Below are 22134 nucleotides of genomic sequence, written 5' to 3' on the forward strand. Positions count from 1 at the left end.
TCTAAAGGGACTTAGACATGGCACTAAGAGATTCCTATCTATTTACTACCAAAGCTCAGAATAGCAAGAGTTGGAAGGAACCTTAGAGGTCTTCTAGTCCAACCCCGTGCTGAAGCAGGAGAATCTGTACCATTTCAGACAAATGGTTGTCCAATTTCTTCTTAAAAGCCTCCAGTGGTGGAGCACTCACCACTGCAGGCAAGCTGTTGCATGGTTAATTATTCTCACTGTCAGGAAGTTTCTCCTTAGTTCTAGGTTGCTTCTCTCCTTGATTAGTTTCCACCCATTGCTTCTTGTCCTGCTCTCGGGTGCTTTGGAGGATAGTTTGACTCCCTCTTCTTTGTGGCAGCCCCTGAATAAGAATAGAATAAGAATCAAAGAACAGAATAAGAATCAAAGAATAGAATAGAATAAGAATAAGAATCAAAGAATAGAATAAGAATAAAAGAATGGAATGGAATGGAATGGAATGGAATGGAATGGAATGGAATGGAATAAGAGAGTTGGAAGGGACCCTGGAGGTCTTCTAGTCCAACCCCCTGCCCAGGTAGGAAACCCTACACCACCTCAGACAAATGGTTATCCAACATCTTCTTAAAAACTTCCAGTGTTGGAGCATTTACAACTTCTGGTAGGAAGCAGTTCCACTGGTTAATTGTTCTCACTGTCAGGAAGTTTCTCCTTAGTTCTAAGTTGCCTCTCTCCTTGATTAGTTTCCACCCATTGCTTCCTGTCCTACTCTTAGGTGCTTTGGAGGATAGCTTGACTCCCTCTTCTTTGTGACAGCCCCTGAGATATTGGAAGACTGCTATCATGTCACTCCTGGTCCTTCTCTTCACTAGACTAGACAAACCCAATTCCTGCAACTCTTCTTCCTATGTTTTACCCTCTCCAGTCCCCTAATCATCTTTGTTGCTCTTCTCTGCACTTTTTCTAGAGTCTCAACATCTTTTTTACATCGTGGCGACCAAAACTGGACGCATTATTCCAAGTGTGGCCTCACCAAGGCCTTATAAAGTGGTATTAACACGTCACGTGATCTTGATTCTATCCCTCTGTTGATGCAGCCCAGAACTGTGTTGGAGTTTTTGGCTGCAGTAGCACAGATAGAGACGCTGTGTGGGAAAACGGCCTAATTGCCAAGCCTCGATTTTTTCCCCCTTTTGTGTCCCGTCTTCATTCCAACCTTGGTTGTTGTTTTTTTTTTTTTTCCCTAAAGCATTACTCCGGGCTGTTTTTTGTTTTTGTAGGGGGAAGGGTCTCGTGATGGGGTGTTTTGTGGGGGTCTTGCGATTTGACGGATGAAATCCTTGCGAAGCCGCCGGCCGTGTGAAAAAAACGGAGTCGGCTTTTGAAAAGAGAGCGATCTGTCAGATTGGCAAGCAGAGCTAACTGCCGTCATTAATCTTGATGGGTGTTGTTTTGTTGTTGTGACGAGGTTGGGCGACCGTCTTAAAGGAGGCCGCCGATCCCATTTTTGCTGTCTGGGAGCGTCGCGATGCCCCATTTTTCATCTGGCGAGGAAGCGGTTCCTGGGGTCCGCAAGCCCCTTTGAGAATATCGGAGAGAGGAATAAAATGTACCGGCGGTCCTCGACGTACAACAGTTCACTTAGTGACCGAAGTTACAACGGCACTGAGAAAAAGTGGCTTAGGACCGTTGTTCCACACTTACGACCATTGCGATCACATGATCGAAATTCAGAAAATGCTTGGCAAACCGACTCGCGTTTGTGCCTGATCAAAATTCAAGTTTCAACAAAATGCTTGGCAACTGACTTGCATTTATGACGGTTGCGGTGTCCTATGGTCCCAGGATCCCCTTTTGCAACCGTCTGACCAGTGGGGAAACCAGATTTTTTTTTTTTTAATTTGATTTATATGCCGCCCTTCTCCGGAGACTCAGGGCGGCTTACAATGCGTTAAGCAATAGCCTTCATACTTTTTGTATATTTATACAAAGTCAGCTTATTGCCCCCACAAACTAGGTCCTCAATTTACCTACCTTAGAAAGGATGGAAGGCTGAGTCAACCTTGAGCCTGGTGAGAATTGAACTTACAATAATTGCAGACAGCTGGTGTTAATCACAATGCTTTCAGACTGCTGAGCCACCAGGCCCCTAAGATTCACTTAACAACCGGGTTACTAATTGAACAACCGCAGTGATTCACTTAACAAACATGGCAAGAAAAGTCATAAAACGGGGCAAAGCTCACTGAACAAATTTCTCACTTTAGCGACATAAATTTTGGGCTCAATTGCGGTTGTAAGTCGAGGACTACCTGTATTACTTTTGTCATTAATGGGCTTTCAAGGCTTAAGTTAAGTGCGTACAGGCAGTCCTTGGTTTACGACCATAATAGAGCCCAAGATTTCTGTTGTTAAGCGAAACAGTTGTTAAGTGAGTTTTGCCCCATTTTACGATCTTTCCCGCCACAGTTGTTAAGTGAATCACTGCAGGTATTAAGTTAGCCGCACGGTTGTTAAGTGAATCTGGCTTCCCCGTTGATTTTGCTTCTCAGAAGGTCGCCAAAGGGGGATTGCGCAACCCCAGGACGCTGCAACCGTCATAAACATGAATCACTTGCCAAGCGATTTTGATCATGTGACCCTGGGGATGCTGCAACGGTCGTAAGCGTGAAAAACGGTCGTAAGATGTCTTTATCCATTCTCTTTTTTTCAGTGCCATGATATCTGTTGTGACCCAGGCCCAAGTAGACGCAATCAGTTCCAAAACAAACAGACTTTATTAGAACAGCTGAGAATTAACTCATTCTCAGTGTAGTCCAAACTAATTCAAAACAAACTCTTCATAGCACAATCCTTCAGCCTTATCACCAACCTTGGTCTAATTAGGCAACCTGCCAAAGGCTTTTCTTGGCAAAAGTTCAGGAGCAGAAGACACCGACAAGAAATAAATGCAGCAAGACAAGAAACAAATCTATCAACGTTGTTTTCCGGACAAAGAGCCCGAGAGCCGTTGCTGGTCTTTTAAACCTTTTGGGAGAGGCCAATCATCTCTTGGCCTTACTCCTGAGTCGTCCTCTCTGCTTTAGCTGCTCCTGCCTTCTGGCAGCTCTTCTCATACGTGCACTAGGAACAGGCTCCTCCTGTTCCTCTGCCTCTCTGCTGTCAGCCTCTGGAGGCTCCAAAGTCCGCACATCACTCCCCGATGGCCCTGGCCCCATCTCTGCCTCCGACGCAGAGCCCTCGTTCGGGCCTTCCCCAGCCTCCAGGACTGGCCCCTGTTCTTCCTCAGCCTCATCGCTGTCCGACTCTGCTGTCAGCTCCACAGGCTGCTGGCGGACCGCAACGGTAGCTTCCAACGGTCATTAAATGGACAGTTGTAAGTCGAGAACTGCCCGGATGTATTTATCTTGACAATTTGCAGCTTTTCGTTGGGCTTCTGCCAGGGGATTTTAAGCACACCTTCAGATCCCTCCGCTTTGCAGTGTTTTAGTTGTTGATGGGAACACACAACATTTGCGTCTCTTTAATCCAAATAATTAAACATAGGGCTCGAACCATTCAGAGGCTTGGCTGAGGCGCTTGCTTTTGGAAGTAAATATTTTTACTGGCAGTTTCCTACCACAAGGACCCAAAACTGCAATTGTAAATATGTTACTTCACATGCTCGGTCCCTCCCAACTGTTGGTTATCCAATGGCCATTATTTGGCCAGGATAGTCTGCCAGTAAAAAGCCTTCTTCTACGAGAAGCGGATATTTGTAGCTCATAGTTGAACTGTATGGTCCTTGGTGCTTTCCTTGCAGACGTTTCATGACCCAACTAGGTAACATCATCAGGACTGGAAGGGAGTGAGGTTTGTGGATTGGAGGAAAATTGTGGGGTCTTTAGTGCTCTCTGAGTTTGGTGGTTTCCTCCTTCCTCATGACCCAACTAGATAACATCATCAGGACTAGAAGGGAGTGGGGTTTGTGGAGTCAAGGAGGAGGAGGAGGATTGTTGGGTCCTTGTGTCTAGTTGTTCTGGGGTGCAGTGCTCTGTAGCGTCGTTTTGAGGGTAGGAGTTGAAGCAGTTTATGTCCAGGATGCGAGGACTCTGTAGATATTTTCCCAGCCCTCTTTTTGACTCGTGCAGCATACCGGTCCTCAATGGAAGGCAGGTTGGTAGCCATTGTTTTTTCTGCAGTTCTAACGATCCTCTGAAGTCTGTGTCTGTCTTGTTGGGTTGCAGAATCAAATCAGTCAGTGATAGAGGTGCAGATGACAGACTCCATAATTCCTCTGTAGCCGATTCCCCTCCTTGCTCACCTATCCCTGCACCAGTGTTGAATTCCAAATTTTTTTACGACTGTTCTGTGGTGTGGCTTGGTGCACATGGCTTAGTGGACGTGGCAGGGGAAGGATACTGCAAAATCCCCATTCTCTCCCCAATTCCAGGAGAAGGATACAGCAAAATCCCCATTCCCTCCCCACTCCTGGGGGAAGGATCCTGCAAAATCTCCATTCCCTCCCCACTCCTGGGGGAAGGATACTGCAAAATCCCCATTCCCACCCACTCTGGGGCCAGCCAGAGGCGGTATTTGCCGGTTCTCCGAACTGCTCAAAATTTCCGCTACCGGTTCTCCAGAACCTGTCAGAACCTGCTGGATTTCACCCCTGCCCTGCGCTGATAAACACGCAAGACGCAAGCTTGTCTTTCCACGATGCATGCCGATTTTAATCCTTTCCATTTCCATTTCCACCTCACCCCCTTTGCCATTTTAATCCTTCCATTTCTCTACCGTGTCCCGTCGTAGCCATGGTGTTTTAAAGTTACCGGCCCCTGTTGTTTTCCATTCGTTCCAGCACCCGGGCCTGTGCAAAAAAAAAAAAAAAACCCTCCCAGCCAATCTGTCCTTTTGCAAGATTGATTTCGGCAAGAACCGCTTTGAATCGGGGGGTTGCCTCGGGAGCTAATCGAGAGGTTCCCTCTGGAGAAGCTGGACAATGCCCAGCCGGCGTAAATGGCGAGGAGAAAGAGCGATGGACGAAAGGAGACATTCCTCTTGAAGTCTGCAGAATGGCTGCCTTCGCCTTGGAGACCTGGTTCTCCAGAATTTAGCATCGGATACGTGGCTTCGTGGCCTTTTAGCTTGGAAGAGCGTCTGGAACGCTGCTAAAGAGACTCAATTTCTGTTAAAAAAAAATACCCTCCGGTGGATCGCCTAAAATGAGCTGGAGTGGACAGCCACTTCCTTATAGCAAGAACACAAAATGCTATTACAAGTAGTCGAAGTTCGAATTTTGAAGTTCCAACTGCACTGATTTAGGACCGTTTTTTTTTTTTTTTTTTTTTACGCTTGCGAACAATTTTAGCATCCCCGTGGATACCGGAGCCAAATTCAGACGCTTGGCAATCAACTCACTTAGCAACTGGCAAGAAAGGGACTCAAGAAAGAAAGGCCTTCTAATCCAACCCCGTGCTGAGGCAGGAGATCCTATACCAGTGATGGGTTCCTCCCGGTTTGGCCCGGTTCCACCGAGCCGGTAGCGGTGACGATATGACATCACCGAACTGGTTCTGCCCACCCTCCGCTCCCATGCATTATTCTTACCTTTTATTTGGCCCCACCCCCAATCTATTGCTGCCTCCCGAGTCCCAGCTGATCAGCTAGAAGGAAAAAAACTGTTTAAACTCTTGCCGCGGGGCTTCAAAGGGCCGCCCTACAGCTGATCAGTGTTAAAAGGCAGTTTGGTGGTAGACCGGTGCCTCCAAAAACAAATGGGTAGACCGGTGCCTCCAAAAAGAAATGAGTAGACCGGTGCCTCCAAAAACACATGAGTAGACTGGTGCCTCCAAAACAAATGGGTAGACCGATACAGCTCTGCAAGCAATTAAAAGCCTGGTAGACCCCTGCTAAATCCTAAAGAATTGTCACATGACCATCAAGCCACGCCCACAAAATAAGCCACGCCCACAGAACCGGTAGTAAAAAAATTTAGAACCCACCCCTGCCCTATACCTGTGATGGCGAACCTATGGCACACGTGCCACCTGTGCCACACGGAGCCATATATGTGGGCACGCGAGCGTTGCCCTAGCTCAGCTCCAGCGCGCATGCTCGTGCTAGCCAGCTGATTTTCAGGCCTGCCGGGCCCACCGGAAGTCGGGAAACCGGCTGTTTCCGGTCTCTGGAGGGCCTCCGGGGGAATGGGGAAGGCTGTTTTCACCCTCCCCAGTCTCCAAGAAAGAGCCTGGGGAGGGCGAAAACCGGGCCTACTGGGTTTACCATGCCATCGCATGCCAAAAGCAGAGGGAGAGTGGGGGGGGGTGTCACACACGCTTGTGTAGAGGGCGGGGCACGTGCACACGTGACCCCCCCCGCGTTCCCCCCCGCATTCGGCATCACTGCCCTATACCATTTTCAAACTAATGGCTGTCCAGTCTCTTCTTAAAAACCTCCAGTGATGAAGCATTCACAACTTCTGATGGCAAATCAGAATTAACTGGTTAATTGTTCTCCCTGTCAGGAAATTTCCTCCTTCATCCCAGGTTGCTTCTCTCCTAGGTTAGCTTCCGCATCCAAATCTTTCCTTGTTCTTTCGCTACCGACCATCCTGGGACACGGCCGGCTGTTTTGGTTCTCCTTTTGTCACCCCAATCTTGGCTTCTAGGCCGTTTCGGCCTTCCAAGAATTAATTCCTGCCAGTGACTGTCAGCCAATCAGCCCTTCCCTTTCGACCCCTTGAGTCAACCCTTGTTGAGTGAAGGAAACCGGGGGTCCCGCCTTAAGCCTCCGTGCGACGGCGGATCGCGTCTCAAAGTTTGCATTCTTTCACCTGCCAGTAAACGGGTGCGTCAAAAAGGGCTCCCATTGTGGGATTCGGATAAGGCACGTGCAGCTCCGGCTACGCCGCTAAATTTTTTTATTTTTATTTTTATTTTTTAATGTTCCTGCTTGCAGCTCAGGCCCGTGACTGATTGTGTTCGTCGGTGACAAGGGACTGTTGTGGTTGCGACAACCCTCACGGATGCAAAACGTGTTTTTATACCCCAACCACCACCCCCCTTCCTCAAAGCAGACAACAATAACACCATTTGTCATCCAATAAATACAGGACTCAGGACAAAGTTTGGTGGGGTTTGTAAAGCTGGACTTTCCTTTCTGGAGTCAGGGCTGCCCGACGGTGGCAGCTGCCGGTTGAGTCAACAAGGGACCCCGTTCTGTGTATCCTTGGGGAGAGGACTTCACAAAGAGGCCTGGCATTTAAAAAAAAAAAGACTTTATTCCAAGATGTGGCCCCCGGGAGGACAGGCCAAGATTAAGGGGCAAGGAAGCAGAAAGGAATAGCAGAAGAACAAGAGTCGGAAGAAGGGACCTTGGAGGTCATCTACTCCAACCCCCTTGCTAGGGCAGGAGATCTCATATCATTTCAGACAAAAACGATTGTCCAGTCTCTTCAGAAGACTCCAGAAGCTGGAGCATTTCACAGCTTCTGGAGTCAAGCTGTCCCACTGATTACTTGTTTAATTAATCGGGACATTTTTCCTGAGCTCTAGGTTGCTTCTCTCCTTGATGAGTTTCCATCCGTTGCTTCTTGTCCTGCCTTCAGCGGCTTTGGAGAACAGGTTGACCTCCTCCTCTTCTTTGTGATTCGATTCTCAAATATTGGGAGAATGCTACCCTGTCGCCTGTCCCAAAAGCAACTGGACCTTTCTTTCTTTCTTTCTTTCTTTCTTTCTTTCTTTCTTTCTTTCTTTCTTTCTTTCTTTCTTTGTTTTTCCTTTCTTTCTATCTTCCTACCTTCCTTCCTTCTTCCTTCCTTTCTCTTTCTTTCTTTCTTTCTTTCTTTTTTTCTTTCTTTTTTCCTTCCTTCCTTCCCCTTTCCCTTTCCCTCTTTCTTTCCTACCTTCCTTTCTTTTTCTTTCTTCCTTCCTTTCCCTTTCCCTTTCTCTCTCTCTCTCTCTCTTTCTTTCTTTCTTTCTTTCTTTCTTTCTTTCTTTCTTTCTTTTTTCCTTCCTTCCTTCCCCTTCCCCTTTCCCTTTCCCTCTTTCTTTATTTCCTACCTTCCTTTCTTTTTCTTTCTTCCTTCCTTTCCCTTTCTCTCTCTTTCTTTCTTTCTTTCTTTTTTCCTTCCTTCCTTCCTTCCCCTTCCCCTTTCTTTCTTTCCTTCCTTCCTACCTTCCTTTCTTTTTCTTTCTTTCTTTCTTTTTCTTTCTACCTTCCTTTCTTCCTTCCTTTCTTTCCTTTCTTTCTTTCTTACTTACTTTTTTCCTTCTTTCCCCTTTCCCTCTTTCTTTCTTTCTTTCTCTCTCTTTCTTTCCTTCCTTCCTTTCTTTTTCTTTCTTTCTTTCTCCCTTTCCCTTTCCCTTTCTTTCTTCCTTTTCTTTCTCTCTTTTTTCTTTCCCCTTCCCCTTCCTTCCTTCCTTTCTTTCCTTCCTACCTTCCTTTCTTCCTTTCTTCCTTCCTTCCTTTTTCTTCCTTCCTTCCTTCCTTCTTCTTCCTTCCTTCTTTCCTTCCTCCCCCTTTCTCTTTCTTTCTTTCTTTCTTTCTTTCTTTCTTTCTTTCTTTCTTTCTTTCTTTCTTTCTTTCTTTCTTTTTTGCTTGAAGACATTTCACTACCCATCCAAGAAGCTTCTTCAGTCCCGACTGAACGGTGGAGAAGCTCAAGAAGCTTCTTGGATGAGAAGCAAAACGTCTTCAAGGAAAAATCAAGAATGTCCAGCTGCCTTTGGAAAAAGCACCTTTGAGACAACCAACCATGGCTGAGAATCTCCATAGATATGCAAAAATGTTGCCTATGAATTTAATATGCTTATCCAAGCGTTCATCAACATTGGAAAATCTTGGCCATTATAGGAATAGCAATAGCATTTAGACTTATATACTGCTTCACAGTGCTATTACAGCCCTCTCTAAGCAGTTTACAGAGTCAGCCTATTGCCCCCAACAATCCGGGTCCTCATTTTACCGACCTCGGAAGGACGGAAGGCTGAGTCAACCCTGAGCCTGGTGGGATTTGAATTGCCAAATTGCAGGCACCCGGCAGTCCGCAGAAGTAGCCTGCAGTACTGCACTCTCACCACTGCGCCACCGTGGCTCATGTAGGCATCAAACTGACTGGTAGTGTGTCAATTCCCAAGTCAACCCTCTTTTTGAAGATGCCGATGATATTTCTTCTCTTCCACCACCCATCTGGGGCAACCTCAAAATTCCTCTAGGAATTATTTGCAACTGGAGCTAGTCCACAAGCCTTGAAGTTTGGCTGGCTGAGGAATTCTGGGAGTTGAAGTCCACAAGCCTTAAAGTTTGGCTGGCTGAGGAATTCTGGGAGTTGAAGTCCACAAGCCTTAAAGTTTGGCTGGCTGAGGAATTCTGGGAGTTGAAGTCCACAAGCCTTAAAGTTTGGTTGGCTGAGGAATTCTGGGAGTTGAAGTCCCCAAGTCTTAAAGTTTAGCTGGCTGAGGAATTCTGGGAGAAGTTTTGCTGGCTGAGGAATTCTGGGAGTTGAAGTCCACAAGCCTTAACGTTTTGCTGGCTGAGGAATTCTGGGAGTTGAAGTCCACAAGCCTTAAAGTTTGGCTGGCTGAGGAATTCTGGGAGTTGAAGTCCACAAGCCTTAAAGTTTGGCTGGCTGAGGAATTCTGGGAGTTGAAGTCCCCAAGTCTTAAAGTTTTGCTGGCTGAGGAATTCTGGGAGAAGTTTTGCTGGCTGAGGAATTCTGGGAGTTGAAGTCCACAAGCCTTAACGTTTTGCTGGCTGAGGAATTCTGGGAATTGAAGTCCACAAGCCTTAACGTTTTGCTGGCTGAGGAATTCTGGGAGTTGAAGTCCACAAGCCTTAAAGTTTGGCTGGCTGGGGAATTCTGGGAGTTGAAGTCCACAGGCCTTAACGTTTTGCTGGCTGAGGAATTCTGGGAGTTGAAGTCCACAAGCCTTAACGTTTTGCTGGCTGAGGAATTCTGGGAGTTGAAGTCCACAAGCCTTAAAGTTTTGCTGGCTGAGGAATTCTGGGAGTTGAAGTCCACAAGCCTTAAAGTTTTGCTGGCTGGGGAATTCTGGGAGTCGAAGTCCACAAGCCTTAAAGTTTGGCTGGCTGAGGAATTCTGGGAGTCGAAGTCCACAAGCCTTAAAGTTTTGCTGGCTGAGGAATTCTGGGAGTCGAAGTCCACAAGCCTTAAAGTTTTGCTGGCTGAGGAATTCTGGGAGTCGAAGTCCACAAGCCTTAAAGTTTTGCTGGCTGGGGAATTCTGGGAGTTGAAGTCCACAGGCCTTAAAGTTTGGCTGGCTGAGGAATTCTGGGAGTTGAAGTCCCCAAGTCTTAAAGTTTTGCTGGCTGAGGAATTCTGGGAGAAGTTTTGCTGGCTGAGGAATTCTGGGAGTTGAAGTCCACAAGCCTTAAAGTTGCCAAGGTTGGAGACCCTTGGACTAGAGTAACCTCATCCTGGGCTAATCTCAGCTCCTTCTGAATGCCGGCTTCCTTGCCCTGACTCCTCTGGGCCTCCCTCCCCCCCTCCCCCCCATCAGGATCTGTGTGTGTTTGGGGGTGTCCTTCCCACCGCAGAATGTCAGATCTTTTGAAAACAGCCGTGTCAGTGATGGATGAGGCTCTACCCCACCCCACCCCTCTTTTCTTCATTTTTCTTTCTTTCATTCGTTCTTCAAAGGCACTTGTTCAGTTAGGACAGCAGGCAGGCTGAGAGCATTGAAAAGTTGAGGGGCCGCAGGGAAGGGGACGTTGCTTGGGTCTCTCTGCTGTCAGAGCCCCCTACCCCCCCCACCCCCACCCCCAGGACTGTATCCCTGGGGCCATGTGCTAATGGGAATGGTGTCTCCGGGGATGGGGGTGGGGACATCATACTGGTTTTGTGGTGGGTTCAAGCCTCCAGAATTCAGGAGCGGGAGTTGCCTGCCCCTTTATGGACCCGTGGACTTCAATTCCAGGAATTCCTGAGCCAGCCATGGTCAGGACACCTCGGTTGTCCAATCTCTTCTTAAGAACCTCCAGCGATGAAGCACCCACAACTTCTGGTGGCAAGCAGTTCCACTGGTTAATTGTCAGGAAATTTTCTCCTTCTTTCTAGGTTGGTTCTCTCCTTATTTATTTATTTATTTATTTGATTTGATTTATATGCCGCCCTTCTCCGGAGACTCAGGGCGGCTTACAATGCGTTAAGCAATAACCTTCATCCTTTTTGTATATTTATACAAAGTCATCTTATTGCCCCCACAAACTGGGTCCTCAATTTACCTACCTTAGAAAGGATGGAAGGCTGAGTCAACCTTGAGCCTTGGCGAGATTCGAACCTGCAGTAATTGCAGGCAGCTGTTCTTAATAACAGGGTGCTTTAGACCACTGTACTACCAAGGCTCCTTGACGAGTTTCCACCCATTGCTTCTTGTTCTGCCTTCAGGGCAGTGGTGAAATGTAAAATTTGTTAGTACCGGTTCTGTGGGCGTGGCTTGGTGTGGGGGGGTAATGTGACTGGGTGGGCGTGGCCATGTTTTAATTTTTTTTTTAATTTTTAAAACCATTTTTTCTACAACCTCTTTGGCGAAGAGGTTGTAAAAAAATGCTTTCAAAAGGCTCTGACGACCCCAGCTGAGTTGCCTGATCGGCAGAGGCTTTTTTTCTTTTAAATGCCTCTGACGATCAGGCAACTCAGCTTGGATCGTCAGAAGCATTTAAAAGAAAAAAAAGGGTTTTTTTCTTTTAAAAGCCTTTGATGATTGCAGCTGAGCCGCGCGATCATCAGAGGCTTTTTTTTTTTTAACTTTTAAAAGCATATTTTCGGCCGAAGAGGTTGTAGAAAAAATGCTTTTAAAAGTAAAAAAAAAAAAAGCCTCTTATGATTGTGCGGCTCAGCTGGGCATGGGGGGGGAAGGGGGGCAGGGATTTTTGCTACCGGCTCTCCGAACCACCTGCCTCCATCGCTACCGGATTGGGCGATCCGGTCCGAACCGGGAGCATTTCACCCCTGCTTCAGAGGCTTTGGAGAATAGGTTGACCCCCTCTTCTTTACGGCATCCCCTCAAATATTGGAATACTGCTATCAGGTCCTAGTCCTTCTTTCCATTAGACTAAGATACCTAATTCCTGCAACCGTTCTTCTTAAGTTTTAGTCTCCAGACCCCTGATCATCTTTGTTGCTTTTCTCTGCACTCTTTCAGAGTCTCAGAATAACAACCCAACAGTTCAATCAGGAGGCTCTCTTCCATTTCAGACAAACAGCTGTCCAGTCGCTTCTTAAAAGCCTCCAGTGATGGAGCATTCACAACTTCTGGAGGCAAGTAGTTCCACGGATTAATTGTTCCCACAGTCAGGAAATTTATCCTTAGTTCCAAGCCTGTACCATTTCAGACAAGTGGCTGTCCAATCTCTTCTTAAAAACCTCCAGTGATGACTTCTGGTGGCATGCAGTTCCGCTGGTGAATTGTCCTCACTGTTGTGAAGTTTCTCCTTAATTCCAGGTTGCTTCTCTCCTTGATTAGTTTCCATCCGTTGCTTCTTGTCCTGCCTTCAGGGGCTTTGGAGAATAGCTTGACTCCTCCTTTCTAGTGGCAGCCCCTCAAATATCGGAAGACTGCTATCCTGTCACCCCTGGTCCTTCTCTTCATTGGACTATTAGCCAAGGAAGAACTCAAGAGGAGAAATATTCTCAAATATTGGGAGAATGCTATCCTGTCGCCTGTCCCAAAAGCAACTGGACTGACTTTCTTTCTTTCTTTCTTTCTTTCTTTCTTTCTTTCTTTCTTTCTTTCTTTCTTTCTTTCTTTCTGTCTTTCTTTCTTTCTTTCTTTCTTTCTCTTTCTTTCTTTCTTTCTTTTTCCTTCCTTTCTTTCTTTCTTACTTTTTCCTTCCTCTTTCTTTCTTTCTTTCTTTCTTTCTTTCTTTCTTTCTTTCTTTCTTTCCTTCCTTCCTTCCTTCCTTCTTTCCTTCCTTCCTTCCTTCCTTCCTTCCTTCCTTTCTCTTTCTATCTTTCTTTCTTTCTTTCTTTCTTTCTTTCTTTCTTTCTTTCTTTCTTTCTTTCTCCCTTCTTCCCCTCAAATATCGGAAGACTGCTTTCCTGTCACCCCTAGTCCTTCTCTTCATTAGACGAAAGAAAGAAAGAACTCAAGAGGAGAACGAAGTGGGACCAGAGGCCATCCAAGCAATTGGCTCAAACATCCACTGTCAGAAAAGTCTGAAGAAGTCTGTAGAGATTCTCAGTCATCCCGGTGCTTTTTTCAGGAGGCAACTGGGTTTTTTTGTTTTTCCTTTTGAAGACGTTTCGCTTCTCATCCAAGAAGCTTCTCCAGCTCTGACCGGATGGTGGGGAATGGAAGGGTTTATATTCCTTGCAGACAGCTGGTCATTTGAGGATACAAAGGAGCCTGAGTGGCGTAGGAGGCTAATGCCTCCTACTAAGGCAGCATTTAACATCCAGCTGCCTGCAATTACTGCGAGTTCAAATCTCACCAGGCTCAAGGTTGACTCAGCCTTCCATCCTTTCTAAGGTAGGTAAATTGAGGACCCAGTTTGTGGGGGCAATAAGCTGACTTTGTATAAATATACAAAAGTATGAAGGCTATTGCTTAATGCATTGTAAGCCGCCCTGAGTCTCCGGAGAAGGGCGGCATATAAATCAAATTAAAAAAAAAAAAAAAAGGAATATAAATCCTGAGGGTCAGCTAAGGACACAGACAAAGCTCCAAGTGCTTCAACGGGCCTCTAAAACAGAGGTCTTCAAACTTGGCAGCATACTGGCTGAGGAATTCTGGGAGTTGAAGTCCACAAGTCTTAAAGTTTTGCTGGCTGGAGAATTCTGGGAGTTGAAGTCCACAAGTCTTAAAGCTGCCAAGTTTGAAGATGCTCTCTGCTCTCAAAGGATGCAAATGAGCAGCTGTCTGCAAGGAGTATCAATCCTTCCTTTCCCCACCCTCCAGTCAGAACTGAAGAAGCTTCTTGGATGAGAAGCGAAATGTCTTCAAAAGGAAAAAAAAAAAAAACAGAAAGTCCAGTCCAGGAAGCCCCTTTGTGAAAACCTCAAGAAGGCCTGGTTCCAGGCCGGAACTCGAACCCAGGGCCTTGCATCGGAGAGAGACGAGCTTCTGGCTTTGCCCAGATGACTTCATCGATATTCCCTCCTTCAGTTCTCAGCGGTGGGACTTCTGTGCTGGTTTTCCATCCGAAATTCCTCCCCTCTTTCTCCTTTGTAGTGGTCGAGAGGGGGGAAGGTGACGTCAAAGCTTCTTGAGAGACACATTTGTTTTTGAAGAGGGAAAAAAAAAAAGAGAGAGAGAAAAGAGAGAGGGGAAAAAAAAAAAAGGAATTGGCAGAACAGCCCTAATCTCCCGCCGCTGAACCGTGACTGCCGAAAAGGACTGTTATTAATTAAGTCAAAGAGGAGGTTAGGAAAGGAAAACCGGAGCTCTGCCCTAGGGAAACCCCGAGTTCACCGGGGGAAAAATGTCAGATTGGGGGATCTGAAGTCCGTTCGGAGCCAAAGACCCCCCTTATTGGCCTCCCCCACCCACCCAGCGTTGGGCTGTACTTCCAATCGTCCCCAGCCTACATGGAGCTGGTAAAATGGAGCTACATGGAGCCCCTCCGCCCTCCAGAAGATGTCGATTTGGCCAAAGTCAATCCATCGGAGTAGAGGCGGAAGGGACCTTGGAGGTCTTCTAGTCCAGCCCCCTGCTCAAGCAGGAGAACCTATCCCATTTCAGACAAGTGACTATCTTAAAAACCTCCAGTAATGGAGCACCTACAACTTCTGGTGGCAAGCTGTTCCACGGGCTCCTTTGCTTCCCCGTCAGGAAGTTTCTCCTTAATTCCAGGTTGCTTCCCTTCCTTGATCCGTTTCCATCCGTCGTTTCTTAATCCTGCCTTCTTGTGCTTTGGAAAAAAATAAATTGCCCCCCACCCCCAAATCCCATATCTCTTCCCCCCCCCCCGGTCTTCCTTGGGCCAATTCGGGCGACCCAAACGAAACATGAGCTAAATTAAATCGAAAAAGATGTCAGAGCATCCCAAAAAAAAAATTAAAAAAAAAAAAAAGCCGCTTGGAGCGAAATCCTGCTGGCTCACCGCTCCCCTTCTCCGTACCGTTCCGTATTTTTAGCTTGTGCCCGAGGCCGCAAAAATTGGGAATCCTGCCTTGGAAAACGAACTCCGGCCAAGATGTTAAGGGCTTTGGAAGCGAAACCCGGCGCTGAGCTTTGATGGAAGGATTGCGCGCACCCGGCTGGCACCCAGCTCTCTTTTCCACGGTGAGAGTGTGTATATATACACACACACACACACAAAACTCATGTCCCTGAGCTCTCGCGAGGAGGATGCTCTCGGGGTTGGAAAGCTTTTAGGAAAGAGAGGCTTATATTTCTGTCAAAAGAGGGAAGGTTTCTCCAGGATGCCTGCGCCAAGGTTACCATGACAGAGGAAGAAAGTGCGTTCTTGACTGAAGGGGTCAGATGGAAAACAGGGCCGGCGAGGGATGGTTTTAATTTAAAAAGCGAAGGAGTCAGCAGCAGCAGCAACCCAGGCAGATTGTCATCCAGAGTGGCCTTGCCGGGGAGCAGGCCCTGCCGCTTTGATCTCCGGGTTCGGGATGCCGGGTTCCCAACCTCAAAAGCATCTTTTGAGTCGCCATGTGTGAATAGGCGGCGATATATATTTTCTAAATAAATAAATAAAATCTTTTCCTTGTCTTCTGCTCAAAATGGGACTAGAACTCCCCATCTCCTGGCAATAGGCTCAGAGTCACCCATTTGGCTTTCGTGCTTAAAATGGGACTCGAACTCCCCATCTCCTTGTGATTGGCGCAGAGTCACCCATTTGGCTTTCGTGCTTAAAATGGGACTAGAACTCCCCGTCTCCTGGCGATAGGCTCAGAGTCACCCAGCTGGCTTTTGTGCTTAAAATGGGACTCGAACTCCCCATCTCCTTGTGATTGGCTCAGAGTCACCCATTGGCTTTTGTGCTTAAAATGGGACTAGAACTCCCCGTCTCCTGGCGATAGGCTCAGAGTCATCCAGCTGGCTTTCGTGCTTAAAATGGGACTCGAACTCCCCATCTCCTTGTGATTGGCTCAGAGTCACCCATTGGCTTTTGTGCTTAAAATGGGACTAGAATTCCCCGTCTCCTGGCGATAGGCTCAGAGTCACCCAGATGGCTTTCATGCTTAAAATGGAACTAGAACTCCCCGTCTCCTGGCGATAGGCTCAGAGTCACCCAGATGGCTTTCATGCTTAAAATGGGACTAGAACTCCCCGTCTCCTGGCGATAGGCTCAGAGTCATCCAGCTGGCTTTCATGCTTAAAATGGGACTAGAACTCCCCGTCTCCTGGCGATAGGCTCAGAGTCACCCAGCTGGCTTTCGTGCTTAAAATGGAACTAGAACTCCCCGTCTCCTGGTGATAGGCTCAGAGTCACCCAACTGGCTTTTGTGCTATGCTTAGGGACGCATCCAAAGTCACCCGGCTGGATTTCGTGCGTAAGACAGAACTAGAACTCACCGTCTCCTGGTTTCCAAGCCAGAACCGAACTGGCTCTCATTGACTGATCTCCGTTTGCCACCTTCCCAGCTACTTCCTGACAAGCCAGAGTCAAGGTGGGGGGAAGCCAGATCTGCCTAAGGACTGCGTGATTGAATTCACAACTGCAACGATTCGCTTAACAACCGCGGCCAAAAGAATCGGGCATGACTCACTGAACAACCGCGCTGCTTAGCAACGGAAATTCTGATCCCAATAATGCAGGGGTGGCATTCACTTACTTTCCCTTCCGGTCGCAAATGTGAGAGCGCGCCAGATTTCCGCACATGTGCTTTGCTGGCGGGTGTCCCTTCCGTGCATGCACCCGGCCTCAAAAATATGCCTAAATAGGATGGCATAGAGCAGGGACTGGCCCATCTTGGATTTCTGCTACCGGTTCGGGCGAACCGGTCTGAACCAGCTGAATACCACCTCTGCAATAATGGTCATAAGTCGAGGACCCTTTGTATTCTCAGCATCCTGGGCTAGTTCCTTCTGAACGTTTTGCTTTCCGGATGCCGGGAAACTGTTCTAAGCTGTTCATATCTTTATCCTTCCTTTCCCCCCCCCCACCCTACCGTTTCCTGAATATTTAAGCCTTTCGGTTTTCATCTGCTCTTTATGACTTTCCATAGAGACACGCTGGCATTTTCCCTCTTGAATGAAATCCTTTGCAATTGCGTTTTCCGTATCTCCCTTCCGACTAGGAACTTCTTACCCAGCCTTTTCCATTCGCTTCTGCCACGAGACGCTTCTTGCGACCTGGGTTTTAAGTTTTCAAAACGAAGACGCACGAGGCACGGCATCCTAAGAAGGGAAGCTTGAAGTGGAAAGAAGAAAGAAGAAAGAAGAAAGAAGAAAGAAGAAAGAAGAAAGAAGAAGAAGAAGAAGAAGAAGAAGAAGAAGAAGAAGAAGAAGAAGAAGAAGAAGAAGAAGAAGGTGGTTTTTAAAATTGGAGGGGGGAAAAAAAAGATTAATAACCTGCGTCTTGCTAAGATATTTTCAAAATGCGAAATGTCTGTCGGCAGAACGAAGAAATGGAAGAGAGATTAAATGCAAAGAAGACCAAACTGATGGAAGCAGGTCGATCAACCATCTTTGGAATTGACAATGAAAACATCAGAGGGATGGAGATCCCAAAGATGCTTTTTTTCAAGAGGCAACTGGATTTTCTTATTTTTTCTTTGAAGACGTTTCGCTTCTCATCCAAGAAGCTTCTTCAGCTCTGACTGGATGGTGGGGAATGGAAGGATTTATACTCCTTGCAGACAAGGAGTATAAAGTCATTTGCATCCTTTCAGAGAGTTGTTGAGGCCACTTGGAGGTTGATCTGTGTCTTCAGGGTCGCCTGAGTGCAAATGGGTGTGGAGCAGGGGTGAAATCCAGCAGGTTCCGGAGAACTGGTAGTGGAAATTTTGAATAGTTCAGAGAACCGGCAAATACCACCTCTGGCTGGCCCCAGGGTGGGGTGGGAATGGAGATTTTGCAATATCCTTCCCCTAGGAGTGGGGAGGGAATGGGGATTTTGCAGTATCCTTCTCCTGGAGTGGGGTGGGAATGGGGATTTTGCAGTATCCTGTCCCTGCCACGCCCACCAAGCCACATCACACCCACCAAGCCATGCCCATAGAACCGGTAGTAAAATAAAAATTGAATTCCACCATTGGTGTGGAGCCTTCTTGGAACTGCTGAATGGACCGTGTTGTAGGAGACAGGAGGTAGATGATGTCACATCCCTCCCTCCCCCTCCGTTGAGAAAGGGCTGTTCAATTTTGACATAGATGGCCTCTTTGACCCCTCTTTCAATCCAGCTCTCTCCTGAATGTGGACTTTGCTGTTTTCAAAAGGGCAGCCTTTGTATTTTGAATGCAGACGGAATGCTGAATCCTGTCCAGATGGATTTGTTCTCCTATGTTGTGCCACTTGTTTGTGAACTGACTGTTTTGTTTCTCCAGTGTATATATCTGGACAGGTCTCACTGCAGTGTGTATATCACATTCCTCACTTTGTGCCTGGGTTCAGCGTTGGCTGAAGACACTTCCATGGTCAAGGGGCCAGCAAGGCTATATGCCAAAGACGCACAGAATGCTGTTACCATCCCACCGAAGTGGTGCCTATTTATCTACTCACATTTCCCTGCTTTCAAATGGAGCGATGCAACGGCCTAGAGGTGGAGCTCTCGCCTCACAATCAGGAGGCTGTGAGTTCGATCCTAGATAGAAGCCGATATTTCTCTCTCTGGGCACAATGAGAATATATCTGCCGAACAAAACTCCGCGCTGGTGACAGGAAGGGCATCCGGCCAGTAAAACACTCTGCTAGCTCCATTCAGTTGCCCCGACTCCACCCTGCAAGGGATTACGGGGTCATTAAAGGAAGATGATGATGATTAAGATTTGCCTGCTTTCAGACTGCTAAGTGGGCAGGAGCTGGAGCAAGGAACGGGAGCTCACCCCCATCGCACGGCACGCAGATCTCAAACCAGGTCTCAAACTTTCCAGCTCACAGGCTCAGTGTCTTTAACCCCTGAGTCATCGTTCCTCCTCGTTTTATTCTATGGGAGCCAAAAAAAAACAAACCCCAAAACCAGGAGGAGAGTAGAAACGCCTTTTCAGACTAACCCATATCATTAGAAAGCTTAAAACTTTTGTTAACCACAGCCGGCTACTTCAGGGATTGCTGTGGCTCATGAATTATTGGTTATTTATTTATTTGAACGGTAGGGTTGCCCTTCCCCAGCGCCCAACCAGGCAGCTAAAAAAAAATTTAAATTAAATTAAATTAAAAACACAAACGAAAACAGCGAGCTAAATTTGTAAGTTAAGTGCTTGGAACGCTTGACTTTTTTTTTGACGCTGGAAGAACCCTTAAAATAATGGTCAGCTCTCTCGCTGAACCCGTGCGTTAAAAAAATTGCAAAAAAGGAAAAAAAAAAAAAAAACCACCCCAGTTTCATAATAAATACAATTCGATTCTGCCCCACACGCCGTTCCCATTCGACAAGGTTTGTAAGAGCAGCCAAGCATCAGACCAGCAGTTTAGGTCACAGGGCGTAAAAATTCCCACCGCCGCGCTGCGTGGCGCGCCGAGTTCAAAAAGCGATGTTTATATTTAGTTTTTCAATTAGGCTCTCTTGCAAGAAGCCCTTGGCTTCTGGGAAAGCCTAGCTGAGAAAGGCTTCTGTAAAACGTTAATTAAAAGCCATCCCCATCCCTGCTCCTCATCCAGATCTCAGGTTTATCGTTTAAGTAAGGCGCCTAGTTTGGGCAGGTACAAATCAACCTTTAACGCATAACGAGAAGCCCAGGGCACCTTTCAAAAAAAACCAAAAAACTGTGCTCTGAATTCCATGAGAAGACAGATAGTTTGCTCTAGTGGTGAAGGCGACAGGCTAGAAAACTCTGAGACTCTGAGTTCTAATCCTGCCTTAGGCATGAAAGCAATCTGGGTGACTTTGGTCAATCACCAGGAGACGGTGAGTTCTAGTTCCGCCTTAGGTATGAAAGCAAGCTGGGCAGGGGTGGGTTCTACTTACCTTTACTACTGGTTCGCAATGGGAGCATGCGCTCCCTCCCTCTCTCTCTCTTTTCCCCTTCATTTCTTCCTCCCTCCCTCTATCCTTATTTCCGTCCCTCTCTCTTTTCCCTTCCCTTCCTCCCTCCTTCCCTTCTTATTTTCTTCCCTTTCCCTCCTTCTCCTCCCTCCCTCCTTCCTTATTTCTCCCTCTTTCCCTCCCTCTCTCTCTTTTCCCCTTCATTCCTTCCTCCCTCCCTCCTTATTTCCCTCCCTCTCTCCCTCCCTCTCTCTTTTCCCCTTCATTCCTTCCTCCCTCCCTCCTTATTTCTCCCTCTCTCTTTTCCCTTCCCTTCCTCCCTCCCTTCTTATTTCTTCCCTTTCCCTCCCTCCTTCTCCTCCCTCCCTCCTTCCTTATTTCTCCCTCTCTCCCTCCCTCTCTCTCTTCCCCTTCATTCCTTCCTCCCTCCCTCCTTATTTCCCTCCCCCTCTCTTTTCCCTCCCTCCCTCCCTTCTTATTTTCTTCCCTTTCCCTCCCTCCTTCTCCTTTCTCCCTCCTTCCTTATTTCTCCCTCTCTTCCTCCCTCTCTCTTTTCCCCTCCCTCCATCCCTCTTCCCCCCCTTCTGTTATAAACAGATTGTTGGAGGAGGAGGAGGAGGAGGAAGAGGAAGGAGACCGGGGGTGGCGGTCCTGGATTGGTTGTTTTCTTGCGGACCTGAAATGCCTCCCACTCAGAGGTCCTCCTCCTCCTCCCGGGACCCCACCCCATGGCCAGCTCCATCGATTGGCCTCCTTCTTCAGATGGCCTCTGAGGGTCTCTGTCCCCAGCCAATCCCCTCCCCAAATTCTCTTCCCAGTAGAGTCCCATCTCCTTGTACAAAGAACGGCCCTTTTGTGCCAGGAGTCAATGAACCGGAAAGAAGCATTTCTGAAACGCGGAGTGATGGATGGGCTGGTTGTCTCTCCCTCCCACCGGGACGTCCTGCCTGGCTGCCAATTCTGTCCTCTGCCGAAGGGCAAGTTTTGTGCGCTCCTCCACTGCCCCAAATGGCTCTCTTGAATGGGCCTCCGCGGTTTCCAAGAAATAATGGCACATTATTTGGTGATTGGCCCAAAGACTCTCAGTCAGCTTTCATGCCTTAGGCAGGACTAGAACTCCCAGTCTCCTGGTGATTGGCCCAAAGTCACCCAATCAGCTTTCATCCCTAAGGCAGGACTAGAACTCCCAATCTCCCGGCGATTGGCCCAAAGTCACCCAATCAGCTTTCATCCCTAAGGCAGGACTAGAACTCCCAGTCTCCTGGTGATTGGCCCAAAGTCACCCAATCAGCTTTCATCCCTAAGGCAGGACTAGAACTCCCAATCTCCCGGCGATTGGCCCAAAGTCACCCAATCAGCTTTCATCCCTAAGGCAGGACTAGAACTCCCAGTCTCCCGGCGATTGGCCCAAAGTCACCCAATCAGTTTTCATCCCTAAGGCAGGACTAGAACTCCCAGTCTCCCGGCGATTGGCCCAAAGTCACCCAACCGGCTTTCATCCCTAAGGGAGGACTAGAACTCCCAGTCTCTTGGTGATTGGCCCAAAGTCACCCAACTGGCTTTCATCCCTAAGGGAGGACTAGAACTCCCAGTCTCCTGGTGATTGGCCCAAAGTCACCCAATCAGCTTTCATCTCTAAGGCAGGACTAGAACTCCCAGTCTCCTGGCAATTGGCCCAAAGTCACCCAATCAGCTTTCACTCCTAAGGCAGGACTAGAACTCCCAATCTCCTGGCAATTGGTCCAAAGTCACCCAATTAGCTTTCATCTCTAAAGCAGGACTAGAACTCCCAGTCTCCCGGCGATTGGCCCAAAGTCACCCAATCAGCTTTCATCTCTAAGGCAGGACTAGAACTCCCAGTCTCCTGGCGATTGGTCCAAAGTCACCCAATCAGCTTTCATCTCTAAGGCAGGACTAGAACTCCCAGTCTCCTGGCGATTGGCCCTAAGTCACCCAATCAGCTTTCATCCCTAAAGCAGGACTAGAACTCCCAGTCTCCTGGCGATTGGCCCAAAGTCACCCATCCGACTTTCATAGCTAAAGCAGGACCAGGACTCACAATCTCCCAGGTTCTGTTTCTCTGTTATTTATTTTATTTATTGTTTATATTATGGAAATTTG

The 22134-nt window shown here is 47.6% G+C and overlaps 1 protein-coding gene across 2 annotated transcripts in view; it reads left to right on the plus strand.

The window, feature by feature from the left end:
- Positions 1–22134, plus strand: part of DIS3L2 (DIS3 like 3'-5' exoribonuclease 2) — a 249347-nt gene that overhangs the window by 168439 nt on the left and 58774 nt on the right. The gene's annotated exons all lie outside the window — the stretch shown is intronic.

Source organism: Pantherophis guttatus, chromosome 6 (genome assembly GCF_059756535.1).
Source record: "Pantherophis guttatus breed Tessera chromosome 6, ASM5975653v1, whole genome shotgun sequence".
NCBI classification, from domain to species: Eukaryota; Metazoa; Chordata; class Lepidosauria; order Squamata; family Colubridae; genus Pantherophis; species Pantherophis guttatus.